Below are 17,108 nucleotides of genomic sequence, written 5' to 3' on the forward strand. Positions count from 1 at the left end.
GATTGAGGAATCTGATAGGCTCTCAAGCTGGGCGAATACCCAATCGAAATTGGTGCCGGAATATGCAGGGTATTACGCGAAGGCCTTGATAAGATGTACAGAGTTAAAGCGAGATCAAGCCTTCTATTGAAGATGTGAAAATGGAGACTATGCTAATCTTCAGACATTCATAACTCTGCTCAAAATGAATTAATTTAAGTGAAATATAATTCATGTTTTATTATCTATTTTCTAACTATTATAGCAAGAAAGGCCAACTCTTTATCTAAATTTTACATAATGCATCTTTAAAAAAGTGATTTCAAGAAGGAAGATCAAAGTTGTTATCATTTGTTTTGGTATAATGTCATATATATTTGTTGTCAAGTAGTAGATAACCTATAGTGTACGTGATATAGCCTCGTCACAATATTTAAAAAATCACCCATGGACAGTTACAGTGGCCCACACAAAAATGTAAAGCCTTTTAAAATCAAATTTCAGAAAAAAGATTACGAATTTTCACTTAAAAGATCAATTTATTAAAAATGATCCACGTTATTGCAGAGAAAAATAGCAGTAGTAAGTCTGGGACATTTTAAACTATGTTTAAAGTATACCACAATCGATTTTATTGCTAAACAGTATTATTAAAACATGTCTGCCAATGTGCAAACTGTGATTTGATGATACATTTGGATTCAAAAGCATATTCAGGCTAATTAGTCTATCAAAACATTTTAATCTCAAGAAAATACTATTTTAAACATCCTTGTTTGTTTGTTCCATGACTTGAATGAAGGAAAATTAAATCACGGCTTGTATTTGTCGCTACTCGCTGTCCATTTACAATAATCAATATCGAAGCCTATGTAAATTCTTGGAGAATCCTTTGTCAACGTGTTGGGTTTTTTTTTTGGGGGGGGGGGGGGAATCCAGAATTTTTCTAGTTAGATTTGAGTTTCTCTGTTTTCCCTTTATATCAAATACGCCATACTTTAATTGGAAATAACTAATCTATAAATACTTTCGCGGCAATGCACCTTTAAAACCCTATGCATCTGAAGGGCAACCACCATTTATCTTTCTTAAATTTAACACAAAAAAGCACAAACTAGGTCATTTCGGGACTAACATATGATTCAATTTTATTTCAATAATCCGCTAGCGCTTAGGGGTCTTTAGCAGTCGGGGAAACTCCTTGTCACGTACAAGCGGGGAATCGAAACCACGCAACTTGACTCAATAAAATCGCGGACGCTTTAAACCATTTGACCACCCACGTCTTTAGACACTAGAACTAATGAGATAGTATGTTGATATATGTAAAAGTTAAATAGTGGTTTTAATCTTTATCTATATTTGTGGTGTCAAAATGTAAAAACATAGCTTGGGTACTAGAATCAATAGCTGTTTGTTTTTAGAGACGGACACTAGAGACAAACATTATCACGTTTAATCTACTGTCAGTTATATTATTACTATAGTACACACAGAAGGATAGTAAAAATAGCAGGACTGGGAGTATCACGGTAATATTTTTATTATTATTATGTAAATTAAATGAAATGGGGTTTAGCGTCCTACTATTCTGTAAAAATAGCAGGGCGGAGAGTATAGCGTTAATATAGTGGTAACATTTTTATTACTACTATATTACACAGAGAACATGGAAGGAACGTAAAATAGCAGTGCCGGGAATATAACGTTAACCGCTTAATTGTGACTATAGAAAGAACACGAGGTAAATAACACCGATAACATATAGCAGGATCGGGAATATAACAGTAATATTTATATTATTACAATATTATACAAAGATCAGATAGAAGAAACGTGTAGTAAAATAACAGGGATAATATAGGGCCGGGATTATAACAGTAACATTTATATTATTACTATATTACACATAGAACAGATAGCAGGGTCGATCATAATATAGGACCGGGATTATAACAGTACATTTATATTATTACTATATTACACATAGAACAGAAGAAGAAACGTGTAGTAAAATAGCAGGGATCACATAGGATCTGGATTATAACATTTATATTATTACTATTTTACACGTAGAATAGATAGAAGGAACGTGTAGTAAAATAGCAGGGATAATATAGGACCGGGAATATAAAAGTAATATTTTTTTTTCGTGATATTAATTTAATCAAAAAATGGTTTTGTTTTAACACATTTTAATACACACCTTTTTTCATTTGTATTAATATTGTGATATTATTCAGAGAGAGGGGAGTCTGTTTCCCATTCCCTTTCAGGTATCTGGAATAAAAGTACATCCTTTCCTTCCACATAGAAGGACCATGTAGTAAAACAATGTGGGATATTATAGTATCGGTAATATCTATATGCTTATTTTAAACACCATCGAAATATAAAGGTGACATTGAAAAACGCCTTTTCTTTATTTGAAACGCGTTTCAGAAATTTCAGAAGTAAGTTCAATACATGTATACGGTAATTATATTTTTGTATAGTGTCAGTATGTTCATTGAATTATAACGGTAACATTTTCTTCATAATAGTATTTAATTGAGAAGGAATTTCTCTGTTTTAATTTCATAGACCAGGAACAGGTTTATTTGTTTTATATAGTATCAAAGAAAGTGATTTCGGCGTGTTGATTTATTCATTCATTTAGTTAAATATGAGAGCGATACTAGAACCGATCCTCACATTAAACACCATGAAAATATACCACAAGACACAATTATAATATGGAATACATAGGTTACTATATGTTTAATTCTGCCGACGTTTCGACGAGGACACTCTTGTCTAGTTAAAACTATAGCAAATGATGACAACTATAGGCCTAGTACAGTGAAGATATATTATGAAATAATGAAAACATCAAACATTCATGGTATTATTTTATTTTATTGAAAACAAAAAAATCTTTTAAAGTCTTTCCTTTTCAAAGAAAGATTATTTCGGGCTATTTGTTCATTGACTCATTTAGTTAATAAGGAGAGAGATATTATGACAGGAGTGTCGGTATGCTCATATTAAACGCCATGAAAATATAAAGGTAACATTTTTTTCTTGATAAAACGCCCTTTCCTTAAGTTTGTTATAGACGAGGGAACAGACTAAACCTTAATCCTTATAAGACATATAGAAATAGATTTCACTAAAAATAACACACTAATATGGATATACTACTTCTGAATTTTATTATACTACAACACAGCACAGTATATTTCCAAATTGTTATCGCCTATGGCAACCAGCGCTAATTCCTACATTAAAGACTCGGCAGAGTTCTGCGAAAGACTTAAGGAAAAGGATGAAAATGGTCAGTTAGTAAGTTATGATGTAGTAGATTTGTTCACCAACATACCAAGAGATGAAGCCGTAATTTTTTTAGGACGACGAGTTGAAGCTATTTACCATGAATTGTCCACAAACCTCAAAATAGACAGTATAATTCAACTCATAGAGGATTGTATCAACTCTACTTACTTCTCATGGCAAGCCGATATTTACGAACAGGTCCACGGGTTACCCATGGGTTCTCCAATAAGTCCACTCATAACGGAAGTGTACATGACGCATTTTGAAGAAACTGCCCTCTTGTCTGCACCTTTCCAACCAATACAATGGATGAGAAAAGTCGACGACATATTTGTTATCATGGAACCAAGTAAGAATCCTCAGCACCTTCTTGATCATCTTAACGGCGCCCACCCTCGCATGAAATTTACAGTAGAACTAGAAAATGACAACCAGCTACCATTTCTAGACGTATTGGTGAACAACTCTTCTGACCATCTAAAAACCACTGTTTACCGTAACCCGACCCACACAGACCAATTTATACATAACAGTTCGAACCATCCAAATAAATTCAAAACAGGAATTATAAGAACTTTAACTAGACGCGCTAAATTATTGTGTGACGAAGAACTACTTAACGATGAACTACAACACATCAACAATGTCCTCATAGAATACAACAACTACCCTGAAAACAAAGTTAAGACGATCATGAAGAAATCCCTCACGCATACGTGCAAACCACCCCAAGCTGTAAGAAATAATAACCCGATATTCGTCACTATCCCATACATAGGACCAGTCAGTCACCAAATCAAAAGAATTTTAAAAGAGCAAATAGATGCAGATGTAGTATTCAGCAGCGGAACTACACTAAAAACCATGTTAAACGCAAATGGCAGAATTAAACAACCCAGAGACGACCCAAAGGGTGTTATATATAAAATAAAATGTGAGTGTAATGAGGCATACATTGGAGAAACGTCACGTCCGATATCAGTGCGAATTAAAGAGCATCACACCGCAGTTAGGAAGCAGGAGTATAATAAATCTGCAATTGCAGAACATATTTTCAACAATCCGCAACATGAAATCAAATGGGAAAACACGGAAATTCTAGACAGGAACTTGACAGTGTGGAAAAACAGAATTCTCAGAGAAGCCCTAGAAATCCAGAAACATAAGCCTAAATTAAACAGAGACTCAGGACATTTTCTCCCAAATCTATGGGTAGATTTACTCAATCCCTAATTACTGTGTGGTCAATGCCCCCCCCCCCCCCAGCTAAAATGGTTTCCACTTGTCACCTATATATTTGTACTGGATATTTAATTGTGGTCATTGGTTTATCGTATAAATGGTTTCAAATTGTGATCTTTGATCTGGTTAATTAATTGTTTTTGTTGTGTTATCTGCTAAATGGTTTCTACCTGTTGTCTACATATTATATCTTTCATCTTGTTAATTAATTTGATGTTATTGTTGTATCTGCTAAATAGCTTCCAAAGTAGTTATCTATATATTGCACTACGTTTTTGTTAATTAATCAGTATTTGCTTGATAACGATACCTGTATGAGTATTGAAACGTAGCATGTTAATAAAATTCAGAAGTAGTATATCCATATTAGTGTGTTATTTTTAGACTAAACCTTTATAAATATCTTTATGGAAATTATTTCGATAATTCGGAAAGTTTTGCTATCTGGGACCCTTTTTATGAAGCACGGGCTTAAGTTCAATAGAGGTGTACTGTGTAATGATATATGTTAGATTTTTGTATAAGTAAGTCTTCTGTGTGGTTTGTCAAACGGAAACTACAAGTCTTGAATTTTGTTCTTGGGCTCAAAAGCAAGGGATTTTGGGTCTATTAGTTCATTCATTCATGCAATTTTTGTTTCAGGGTGTTGTGTTATCGGGTGGTCGATTGGTCTAATGCTTGCGCTTTAGGTCATAATGTCTAAGATTGTTTCAATTGTCGGGGTTTCGATCCAAGGCTTGTACGTCTTTATCCATTGTTGAATACTTCCGGGCGCGCGTGAATTATTGATACATTAGGAATTGCTCTATTATATTAATATTCGATGAAGTCACGGTGGTTCAGTGAGTAAGACGTTGGCTAGCTAACTTGGAGGTTCCGTGTTCGATCCAGGCGTTGGCCATGAAAGTTCATCGGTATTTTCCGGTGTGGTTCCCCCTTGTCAGTGGTGCAGGACAGAAGGCATGGCAATGGACATTGGCGTGCACGTAAAAGACCCCTTGACAGTTGGAATTCGATATAAATAATCGTAGACCTCGGCGCCCCTGCCCGAGCAAAATTTCCCCCGTAGGACACTGTATGGCGTATATGTCCGTCTTCATTGGCCTAGTCGGAGCAAAATAGTGCTTACAATGTCTGTGTTTTGTATTAAAGTATGGGGTGATCTTTATATGCTTACCATATTATTAGTATTATATTAAACATTTTCTGTTTTATCAATTCGATGTATTCTTTCTTTATTTCAGTTCCAGATCTTTTCTCAAGATTTCTCCAAGAAGATGAAAGGAAAACTCAAAAAAATCCTATCAAGACCATGGGATAAATTTCCATATTTTGGTCTAGGCTTACTTGGCGGAATGCAGATATTTTTGGCGTGTATATTGGCTATTTTAGGGATACTGGATTTAGTGTTATTTTTCTATCGAACCGACGAAGACACCAAACCAGTTATTATTTATCATTATTCTTCTCCATTACCATCACCGTTACCTTCGTTGTCGTCGGTACCAATTGATAAAACGAATCTGTTTCTAAGGCACCGTACTCTCACCATAGCTGGTGCACCGATCTGGTGTGGACTGTGGGTAAGTAACTCCCCCCATCACACGTCCTGCCATTTGGCGTATACACTATTTGAAAGTTACTTGAATGTACATGTACATTAAATATTGTTTGCCTCCATTCCCAACCCTGCGCCACCATTCGCTCCTCCACACCACCGCAATGTCTTGGAGAATTAATTATGGAACAAAACGTCAGAATCAAAAGCTCCTGAGAAAAATCGGACTGTCAGTAGTTATTTTAGACGCATATCTGGACCCATTCGGCACACAGAGAACCAAAGTCCAGCTTAACCGGAGCGGGGCCGTGGGCCTGACTAGAATCGCGGGGCCCCTAACGCGACAAAAAGATTATTTCATATCCTTTTGAATGGCACACATGCGTAATACACAATTAAACGATCTGTAATACAAGAATAATTACATAATATCTGATCACATACGAAATCTATTCATATTCAGTTCCGAATGACATACAATGCGCGGAAATTACATATAGTCTAACGGCGATTACCGTGAAACTTTCATCTGGAAGTTGAATTTTTTTCTCTTTTTGCCATGTACCGCCGGGCCCCACGGGCGTGGGCCATCAGGCCCATGTCTAAGCTGGGCTTTGCACAGAACTATCTACTCTACTTTGAGAATGGATCTCTAGTCTGCCCTAAATGTTGGTCGTATCCAACAATTAGTATACTGTTTTGTAATGCGGTGCTACCCTGGTTCACATTTCTTATACAGAAATAGATTAATTAAACCTATTAAATGAAAGCTGAATATATACGTCTCAAAATTCTTGAAATATCTTAGTATTTTTGACTAAAATCGTCGATTAAAATGTCGGTCAGTTAGCTTAGTGTCTGTTCTCAAGTGCAGCTAATTGTAGACAGATAGCGTAAGTTTAGTATGATATGTACGGACCCGGATATACTACTGAATTTCATTAGCTATATAAACCAACAAAAAGCTCAAAGTTACACCTTTCATAGAAACAAAATAACAACGGCATTTTGTTTATACTGTGGGAAGGAGCGGTGTGGTAGGGTCCTTATCTGGATACGTCATTGATATCGTACACCTATAATATAATGATCTCTTCCGTCTTCGGTAAAATTGGGCGTAAATAAAGTTATTTCACACACTTCCGTCTTCATTTGATCGAATAGACCTACTAATCAATCTCATGTCTCTTACCCAGACTGGACTAAGCCTACTATAACGTGGCTTCTCTGACAAGTTTCTTAGGAAATACTTGTCTACAATATCACCAAGGTGGAAGCGGACGTAAAACCCTGCGAACGAACGAACGAACTTCATTAGCCCAGTAGTAGAAGCAAAACAGTAGGGCGTTAACCCCTATTTCAAATCATTCATTGCGTATAATGGTCTCAATATTTTCATTCTAAAAGTTTAAACAAGGTTCATTACTTTATATTCTATATCAAAAGACAGAAAATTAAGTCATTCTTATATACATGTATATCGTGTCCATAAAATACGACTAGTAATTTCAATTTGACAATCGGCTTACTGAGGGTGATTTAATCGGTTGATCTGACAATCGGCTTATCGAGGGTGATTCATCTGTTGATTTATTATCATATTATATTGGATTATCGTATTTAAAATATTTTTAAAAGGTGAAAAAAAAAGATCTATTTATTGGATTTATTTCATCAATTAATCTTCAACAAAGACATTTAGACGAGTGATTCAGTAATTCAGGTCTGATTTTGAACAAATTTGAATTAAATCGTTTGACCTATGCACGTATAGCAAATTTATTATTAAATTCTATTCAGTTTTATTTTTGTAATGTCGGGATGGTTAATCTAATTTTGAACCTTTAGAGTAGTTTTATTTCATAGTTGTATGACAAGAATTAAAGATCGTAGAAACGTTATCACTTTTATCAAGGGTGGCTCACTAACTACAGGTTTCGTGACTAACGTTTGGTTCAATTTTATTTCAATAATTCGCTTGCACTTAAGGATCTTTGGAAGTGGGAGGAAACTGGGGGGTGGACAAGCGACTCTACTCCTTGTCACGTCCATGCGGGGAATCGCAAATCACCCCACTTGAGTCAATGACAGACCCTGTGATTTCACGCGTTAAACCACATACACTTATCTTAGGTGGCGCGGGTTCGATCGAAGTGTTATTTGAGAAAGTTCCCCTGCTTTCTCCAGCATGTTAATTAGGTGCGAACCTGCACGTAACATTTTTATAACATTATCCGATTTGTTGGTGTTCTAGCCGTGGTGTCTCGCTAGCCAATAGATCCCGGATCGATCGAACTATTTGTCGAGAAAGTTAGAGAACCTTCCTCGTGATTTCCCCCAACCCCTGATTATTATCCACCAACCTTCATTTAACGATATATGTTTTTTTTTGTTAGTTCCTCGTTACAGGAAGCGTGGGTGCTTGTATTGGAAATGGACGTAAAAAGGTTTCGTCTCTATATTTTATAGTAAGTTCAGAACTTTGATATATGATTCTGTGTATTATTATTGATGTCTGCTAAATATGGTCATATATACTATTCAAAAAAAGTAGGGGATATTTGATTTTGGGGGCATAATACTAAAATATGCAAATGACTACGAAAAAAGTCACTATAGAACCTAACAGAAGAAACATTTCCAGTTACATGTGACGCCCAAACGCACCAATAGCAGGTGATGCTTGGGATCATCATGGGGGTCCAACCCAAGATTTGCACGACTCTGACTTTGAATGTTACAGTCATTGTGGCATTGAATTCCAGGGTGGAAACATCAGTTTAATTGTTTTAGTGACCAGAAAACAAATTTTGATATGCGTCGGCTTACCCAAAATGAAAGGTTACGTGCCCTTGGCATGCTACAGATCGGCACAACACAGGCGGTTGTGGCGCGGACGATGAATGTTTCTCAGTCTGTCATAAGCAGGCTATGGTCCAGATACCGTGATACACAATCTGTACAGGACAGACCACGCTCAGGTCGACCAAGGGCGACAACTCAAGCCCAGGATCGATTTATCCGTACCTTGGCCTTGAGAAATCGTGTCATCACAGCAAATCAGATCAGCGCTCGTCTTCAAACAGACACTGGTGTGAGAGTGAGTGGCCAGACGATTCGGAATCGACTGCATAGGGGTCACCTTCGCGCCCGACGTCCTCGCGTGATCCCTTGTTTGAGAGATCATCACATTCAGGCAAGACGTCGTTGGTGTAGGGATCGTCAACACTGGGATAATCGACGCTGGAGCAATGTGATGTTTTCAGATGAGTCAAGGTTCACTGTTGATTTTTTGGACAGACGTAGGAGGGTGTGGCGTCGTCGAAACGAGCGCTTCCAAGACGTTAACGTCATCAGACATGATCGATTTGGGGGTGGTTCTGTTATGGTGTGGGGAGGCACCACTGTTGCTGGAAGAACGGCTTTACATGTTGTTGCAGGGCGTGTTACAGGCCAGTACTACCAGGACAACATTTTGGCAGTCCATGTTGTGCCGTTCGCACGACGTCATGGCCGCCGTTTCATCTTCCAGGATGACAACGCAAGATGTCACAGGGCCAGGATCGTTACAGGTTACCTCCAACAACAGAACATCACCACACTACCTTGGCCAGAACTGAGTCCCGACCTCTCCCCCATCGAGCATGTCTAGGACATGCTTGGACAGAGGTTACGTCAACGTCAACAACGTCCTGCCAATGTCCAAGAACTTGCTGCTGCGTTGCAACAGGAATGGGACAATCTGGACCAAAATGACCTTAGACGTCTCATTAGGAGTATCCTACGTCGGATCAATGCTTGTTTGGCAAACAGAGGAGGATTTACCCGTTACTGACTTGGTTGTGATGCTGTGGTAACTTTGCTGTTGACCCCGGGTATCATTTTACCCTTATAATGGTCAGTCTGTGCCTTACTTAGTCTAACGATCATTTGGAATAAATCGATGAATGTGAACTTCATTTCATTTTGTCATTTGTTTCTTCGTCAGTTTCATTAGGTGACTTTAATAACACTTAAAAATCAAATATCCCCTACTTTTTTTGAATAGTATATTACAGTCTCGCTATTCTGTCTGTTAAAATGGTCGTATATTGCAGTCTCACCATTCTGCCTGTTAAATATGGTCATATACTGCAGTTTAACCATTCTGCCTGTTAAATATGGTCATATATTGCAGTTTAACCTTTCTGTCTCTTAAATATGGTCATATATTGCAGTCTCACCTTTCTGCCTATTAATATGGTCAAATATTGCAGTCCCGCCATTCTGTCTGTAAAAATGGTCGTAGCATATCCTTCTGCCAATAACACTTACAGCTAATAAGGTCATTTCCGGAATATCACGACTTGCATAGATAACGTGTCTTTTTATCTCCAGTGCAATGATCGACCACTTGGCAGGCTCTGTATCCAGGCTTAATTATTGATATTGAAGTGGTTTCTTTTACAGAAAATTGTGTATCTGGTGATGAACATTATAACTGGTTTTATATTTGCTCCTGTGGCGTGTGTTGTATCTCTAGCTGTTGCATATCTGGTAGGTATTACAACATTAAAGAACATAAGATATATGTAGAGATGAAGTGAAATAAAATAAGGTTTATGGTCCTACTTTGCTGCACTAACTGGGATAATAAAGACAGGCATATATATGCCATGTGGCGTGCTATGAGGGGAATTATGCGCGGACAGCGGCACTACGGCCAATTATTATATCGAACTCCATCTGCCTAGGGCTCTTTTACGTGCATCCGAACGACTAGACGCTGTTCCTCGCCAGGTTCCCCATCCTGCAACACAGACAAAGGGAACCTGTTGAGTGAGCCAGCGCCTTAAACACGGGACCATGGCGGCTTCCTGCACTAACCGGGGTAGTGCTAGTAATATTACCGCTAATCAAAACACCTGAGACCGATATTTTAATAATATTTAGAAACATTATTGAACGCAAACGAGATCCTTAAAGGGGCTATGCAGCGATATGGGGGACATTTCCCTGGTCTCTTTTCCACATACTTTTAATCGAATTCCAATTCTCACAGGTTCTTTTAGGAGCCTATCAACGAGTACGCGGCTGGATCTGGGTTTTGGTCGCCCCATACGAACGACTAGACGCTTTCTATTCTATATCACTTGGAACCCAGGAACCACTGGTTTGTGAGTCGTTGCTTTAATCACCGAGCCTCAGTGGCTTCTGATACAATCATGATACTGAAATATACTCTTCAAAAAAAGTAGGGGATATTGAAATGCAAATACATATGCAGGTTGTGATATGATAAATAGTCATGGACACTTGACATGCTTTGAGAGTATTTCACAGATGAAGAACTTATCGCCCCAACAGAACCACTGGGCTGCATTTGCGACACGCAATAGCGCCATACACGTGGGAGGGGTTCATTGTCAAATTTGACACTTCAAGGAAGGGTTGATGAAAACTGCCGCGTGCTGGTTTATCTATCCATGTTTGCTTTCCTATCGGTTCTTGCATAAGATTTACTGTTTAGCGTATATTTGCTTTAGTATGTTACGTTTAATTTGATTGGGAATCGTGTTCGTCGACGTCAACGTCAACGTACAACACTGCAAGAATTGGTCGTGGTACTGCAAGAGGAGTGGGTCAGATTGCCCCAAATCGTGATTGGACGGTTGATTAGGAGCATGCCACGACGAATTGCTGAATGTCTGAGGATTGGTGGAGCAATTACTCATTATTAAGACAAAAATCAAAAACGTCCATTTTCACTTTTGACGGTGTATCTCTCTGCGATACAGGTCCACGCCCACTCGACACAAACTAGGGCTTTTCAGGACTAAGATATGGTTCAATTTTATTTCAATAATTCGCGCGTAGGGGTCTTTAACGGTGGGAGGAAACCGGAAGATCCGGGGACAACCCACGAGGTTTGAAGGGCGACCCTACTCCTTGTCACATACAAGCGGGGAATCGGAACCACACCACTCAATGACAGGCCTTATGAGCTAGCGCGTTAAACCTTTCGACCACCCAAACCACCTCCGACTAGAGACAATTTACGTGTAATTTTGTTTTTATTTGTAGAGACGAGATATTGATAATGACACCCATACTTTGATCTGGTTGTTACCTATAGCTTCAGGTGTACTAAGTCTGTTTCTACTAATGGTTGCTGTTCTAGCGTCCATTATCTGCTGCTGCTGCTCAAGTACAAATCCGTCTCAGGTAATATTCATGTACGACGTTTCGGCCACCGACAAAATTCGGAGCAATTTCAAAATAGTTCCCCTATGCGCGTTAGTCATAAGACAATAGGCGTATACTAGTTACACCTTAGAGCTGGATTTAAAGGCGGGGTGGGGTGCGACTGAGCTGCAGCCAGGCGCCCCAGTTTTGTTCTAAAAAAGTTGTGTACTATAAATAAATATGACGGGTATAGTTAAAAAGGGTCTCATAAAATCCGGCCCAGGTTATACTTGTCAATGGAGATTTACCGACCGAAAGAATACGAGGAGTAAGCGTACTACTCAAATTAATCAGATATATGTATTCCAACTCCAATGTAAACAATTAAGTAAAAAATAACCACAACTACACCGTAGCGTGCAGGAAAGATGACCTTTTTTTGTTGTCGGCACCTTTGGACTACATGTATTATATAAGAAGTGGTAGTCCACCGCCACCAGGCCTGTGTTACCCTCCGGTCGAAGCCACCCCTATACATCAAATGTCATCCTTGCGACAGCCCTAGTGCAGACGCCAACCCTGAAAAGACAGGCAAACAAACGACAGTCACAATTATTAGTATAGATTATTTAAATATTTATATTAACACGACAGGCCCATAATCAACTCTCTAGGTCATATCGTTGTTACGATAATAAAAAATCAATGCCACATATTGTCGAAACTCAAAACAGTGACAACGTCGCTCAGAAATTTGAATGAAATTTTCGACATATTATTATTCATTTTGCATTATCTATTTTTGAACTTATAACAAGAACGGACAGCTCTTTATCTAAATCTTACATAATGCGTATTTAAGTATGCTATGCTTGGTGTGTAGTGTGGTGTTTTTTTTTGAGTGTTTGATTAATTGCTCATGTGTGGCAGGGGTGGTGCAGGGGGTGTTTGATGGTAGGCGAGAACAGTCACTTCCTGCCATATCTGTTTCAAAAATTAATCAATAATCTTTTTCAGGTTGATGTATTGGTAAACAAGAAAGATTTAGAGGGAGTGACCTCCTTCCCTTCTTCTAGTTCTTTTGACCAATTAGACCAAGCGGAATCGCTAACCATCGTCGATTACGAGGGGTTGACGGGCAAACACATAGAAACTATCGACGATTCGACGCAAACAGACTTTAAAACACCTTTAAGCGAGACAAAGGGTAACCAAACCAACTTTGTAGTAAAGAGCGCTGATAAAGAAATCCAGACCGTAGCTCTACCGGTTGTTCAAGAAAAAGAGCCAGCGTTCAAAGCACGCGAAGCTCCCAGAAGTGAACCGAAGCCTTCAACTGTTATCATTAATGAATACAAAACAACACAAGATGAATCGCAGCAAACCGATTTATCGGAAGAGAACCGACCAACCAAACAGCAGTTAGACAACCTGGTTCAACTAATACAGCCATTTTTTGAGAAAAATGGAAAACAATCTTTGGATCAACCACTACCGGTGTATCGGAACGATATAGAAGATTATCCAGATCAAATGAAGCGAGAGTATAAATCAAACGGCAACTCGCCACTTTTCACTCACCGCGTACAGCAGCCGCCATTCCAAGGGGAAGACAATCCCAGTAATAACCATCGCCGTGCACGTTCTCTGGATATGTTATATGATCAAGATTATGAAGTTGCAATACAGCAGAGTTATTTACAACCTAAGTTCAATCATTACATTAAACAACCATCACCGGAAGTTCATCACAAGCCTCAGTCGATAAACGCTTCCCATGAACCACCCCAGACTGGAAAGAGCGCAGGCTATGGTTACGATACTTTGAGGAAACTAGTTTTGCCTGATTGGTCGTAAATGCAGACATTGTAAACCAATAGCATGTAATTTGTGTAATTATTGGCAATTCCTGAAATATAGCAGATACGTCTGTGTCCTGTTTATGTAAAGTTCAATTTCTAGCTTGCTCGTGTATTTTCGTCCATGGGTCCGGACCTCGCCTCATCAACAGAGCTAAGACTATAGTGACCACCGTGCAGGTCCGGAATGATCCAAAGTGCAATACGGACCATGCACCATCAAAACTGCAGATAACACGATACATTAAGCAAATTTTAATTATGTTTGCCCGATTGGTCGTAAATTATATCTTATAATTGAAGTAATCATTTCTGTTCTCACGTAATCTAAAGTTACATTACTAGCTTGGTCGTGCAGCATCTTCCATTGAGTCTGGATCTCACCTCTGCAAAAGAGCAAAGGTTAAAGTGGCTGACGTACAGGGTCAAAATGATCATATGTAGAGCTATGCATAGTGGATCGGGGTCGGTGGGTAAAATACTATTTGATAGCAACACTGCTAGCTCGATCACGTAACAAAGCCTGAACTACACCGCCTTTTTGAATAATTACCGGTGAAATACGCCATTTCCAGTATGTGTTGGATATGGGGCATTACCGCATAGATCAATAGAGGGAGATGGTCTGGCAGTGGTGTCTTATAATATAGCTTAGATACGGCTAGCTTCAAACGAAAAGTACACACATAAATTTTTCAATTTATTTTAAGATCCCCACACCACCTCTGGCGCCGCCACTGTAAATAGGTTATCTAATGGATATACGGCTATTATTACTTTATCACAAAGTATGATATGTAAAATGACAAATAAAACTGAATCATAGACTTGAACTGCAAAATAAGCTTGCAATAAATTAAATAATGAGTAACCCGTCAACAATGTTTGAGATTTTTATCTGGAAGTGAGCATGGCAACAGAAGCACTTACTGGGGCGTTTTATCCACTAGCCAAATCACTTAGACTTTAGTGGATAGTGTAGATGTTCTGTGACAGTATAGTCTATTTCAAAGCCATTTGGCGAGTAAACAATTAACAAACCCACATGACCATTCGATCAAATCGAATTATTTGAACAAGTAGGCGATAAAGATGAAATTTTGTTTGAATGCAAATTACTTTTCCTAATCAGGGGCCGATAAAAAAGGTCTTACATATATCATACATAACGGCATTGTCGGTATCCCCAGTGGCATAGTTCCGTTCTATTCCACTAACCCCTGAGTCCACACATCGTGGGGTATTCACGAATTCAAATTATCTGCCCTGGATGATTTCACTGGCCACATATCTTGATTCTACGAACCAATCGAAAACAGTTTACATACCAGCAGCATGTAGGGTCAAAGTTCAATTGAGAGAAAGTTTGCAAGACATCTAATATTAAAGAAGCGACATGCACACAAAGATATTGACAAAGTTTACAACAACTATTCGGCGAAAAAATACGAGTTAATTCCCTTCGCCCAATCGCTTTGCATTTATGGAATTTTTTGATTGGTTGATAGAAACAATACATCATTAAAAGCGGATGATTTGACTATGTGTCCCCCGCTGTCGGAGGTTCTTTTATGTACCGACTGGGCTAATATGGAGATGGGAATTTTCGAATTCCAGCTGTCAATGGTTATTTTATGTGCACGCAAAGTTTTTTCTTATCATCCGAACGACTAGGCGCTGTTCCTGGTCAGATCCTCTGCCCTGTACCACTGACAGGGGGATCTTGCGCAGTACATAACTCCTCGCAGAGTTTCGTTTGATTAAAGCTAATCCCACTACTCACTGCTGTAAACAAAGCAAATTCTTGTTCTAAATTATGACTGGTCAATAGTCCGATTAACAACCAATAGCTAACTGCGTAACAATACCAAACATAGCCCCAAATTGGACCAAATATATATGTTTACATAACGTTACGTCACGACTCACGATTTTATTATTCCCAATTAACCAGTGCATATATAGCAGAATATTGCAGAAAAACTAATTGTGTGACACACATTTAAGGCTATCAACTGTCAACACGATTTTTACTCTGTGGATATAATGTAAACAATATTGTTTTGAGGCGAACAACACTTTCACCGTTTTTAATACCTTAAATCACTGTCCAAAGTTTTAGGGAAGACCCCCGATTAAAGAAGGGCTGTCATGTACTTACTGTGCTTTTGGATAGATTTGATTGAACGGGGAGAAAAGACACACTCCATGAAAAGCGCAAGTATCAGAAGCTAATCCAGCAATGGCCAGAGAGGGATTTCTCGGGCCATTGCTTCAGGAATGGCGCAGGGTGACCCCGGGGAACTTAATTATTTCTTTACCAACACCGGGAGCGAACCCGCTGACCAACCTCGGTTACCTTCCTTAAATGGGATACCGAACCCCGTACGTAAATGTAGCGATCATTTAAAACTTGCAAGCATTTAACCGCTTCCTTTGCATATGTTTCTATCCACTTTTATATTACATATATTGGTCCATCAAAATCTAGGACTGCTACTTTATAAGAGAAAATTTCCCCTCATTGCACACTGTATCTGTATGGCGTAGAATTGTTTCCGTTAGTCCAGTCAGATTTTATAGCCAAGTAGGTGCAGAAACGTGGACCGTTTGTTATTCATATTTAATTGACGCATTCTGGCAGTTTTATGGAATAGTTTGGGGTAAATTTTCTTGTCCGGTTGAAAGAGTCTACATACTACACATCTCAAGACTGGTTAACCTAAAATAATAAAAAAAAAATAATTGCTTTGCCATGTCAAAAAAATACAGCTATGGACGAATAATTTTTCTTAAACATTTTTTCAAGTTAGAATGAATGTTTTCAAAGCCAGATTACGTAAATATTTACGAAAACATAACTATTGATATTGTACTATTAAATTCTCCATTATCAAGACGCATACCTCATTGATTAGCAGTCATAACACAATGTCTGGATAATCAAGTCACATGTCAAAACAAATAACGACAATCGCAAGTCGTTCTAA

The 17,108-nt window shown here is 38.4% G+C and overlaps 1 long non-coding RNA gene across 1 annotated transcript; it reads left to right on the top strand.

Annotated features, from left to right (window-relative positions):
- The first annotated feature begins 10,543 nt into the window (after positions 1-10,543).
- LOC130013997 (uncharacterized) lies at positions 10,544-13,399 on the top strand. The gene is made up of 3 exons (XR_008788973.1): positions 10,544-10,630; positions 12,158-12,298; positions 13,277-13,399. It is a non-coding gene; the product is annotated as an uncharacterized LOC130013997 (long non-coding RNA).
- The last annotated feature ends 3,709 nt before the right edge of the window (positions 13,400-17,108 follow it).

Source organism: Patella vulgata, chromosome 8, assembly GCF_932274485.2.
Source record: "Patella vulgata chromosome 8, xgPatVulg1.2, whole genome shotgun sequence".
Lineage (NCBI taxonomy): Eukaryota > Metazoa > Mollusca > Gastropoda > Patellidae > Patella > Patella vulgata.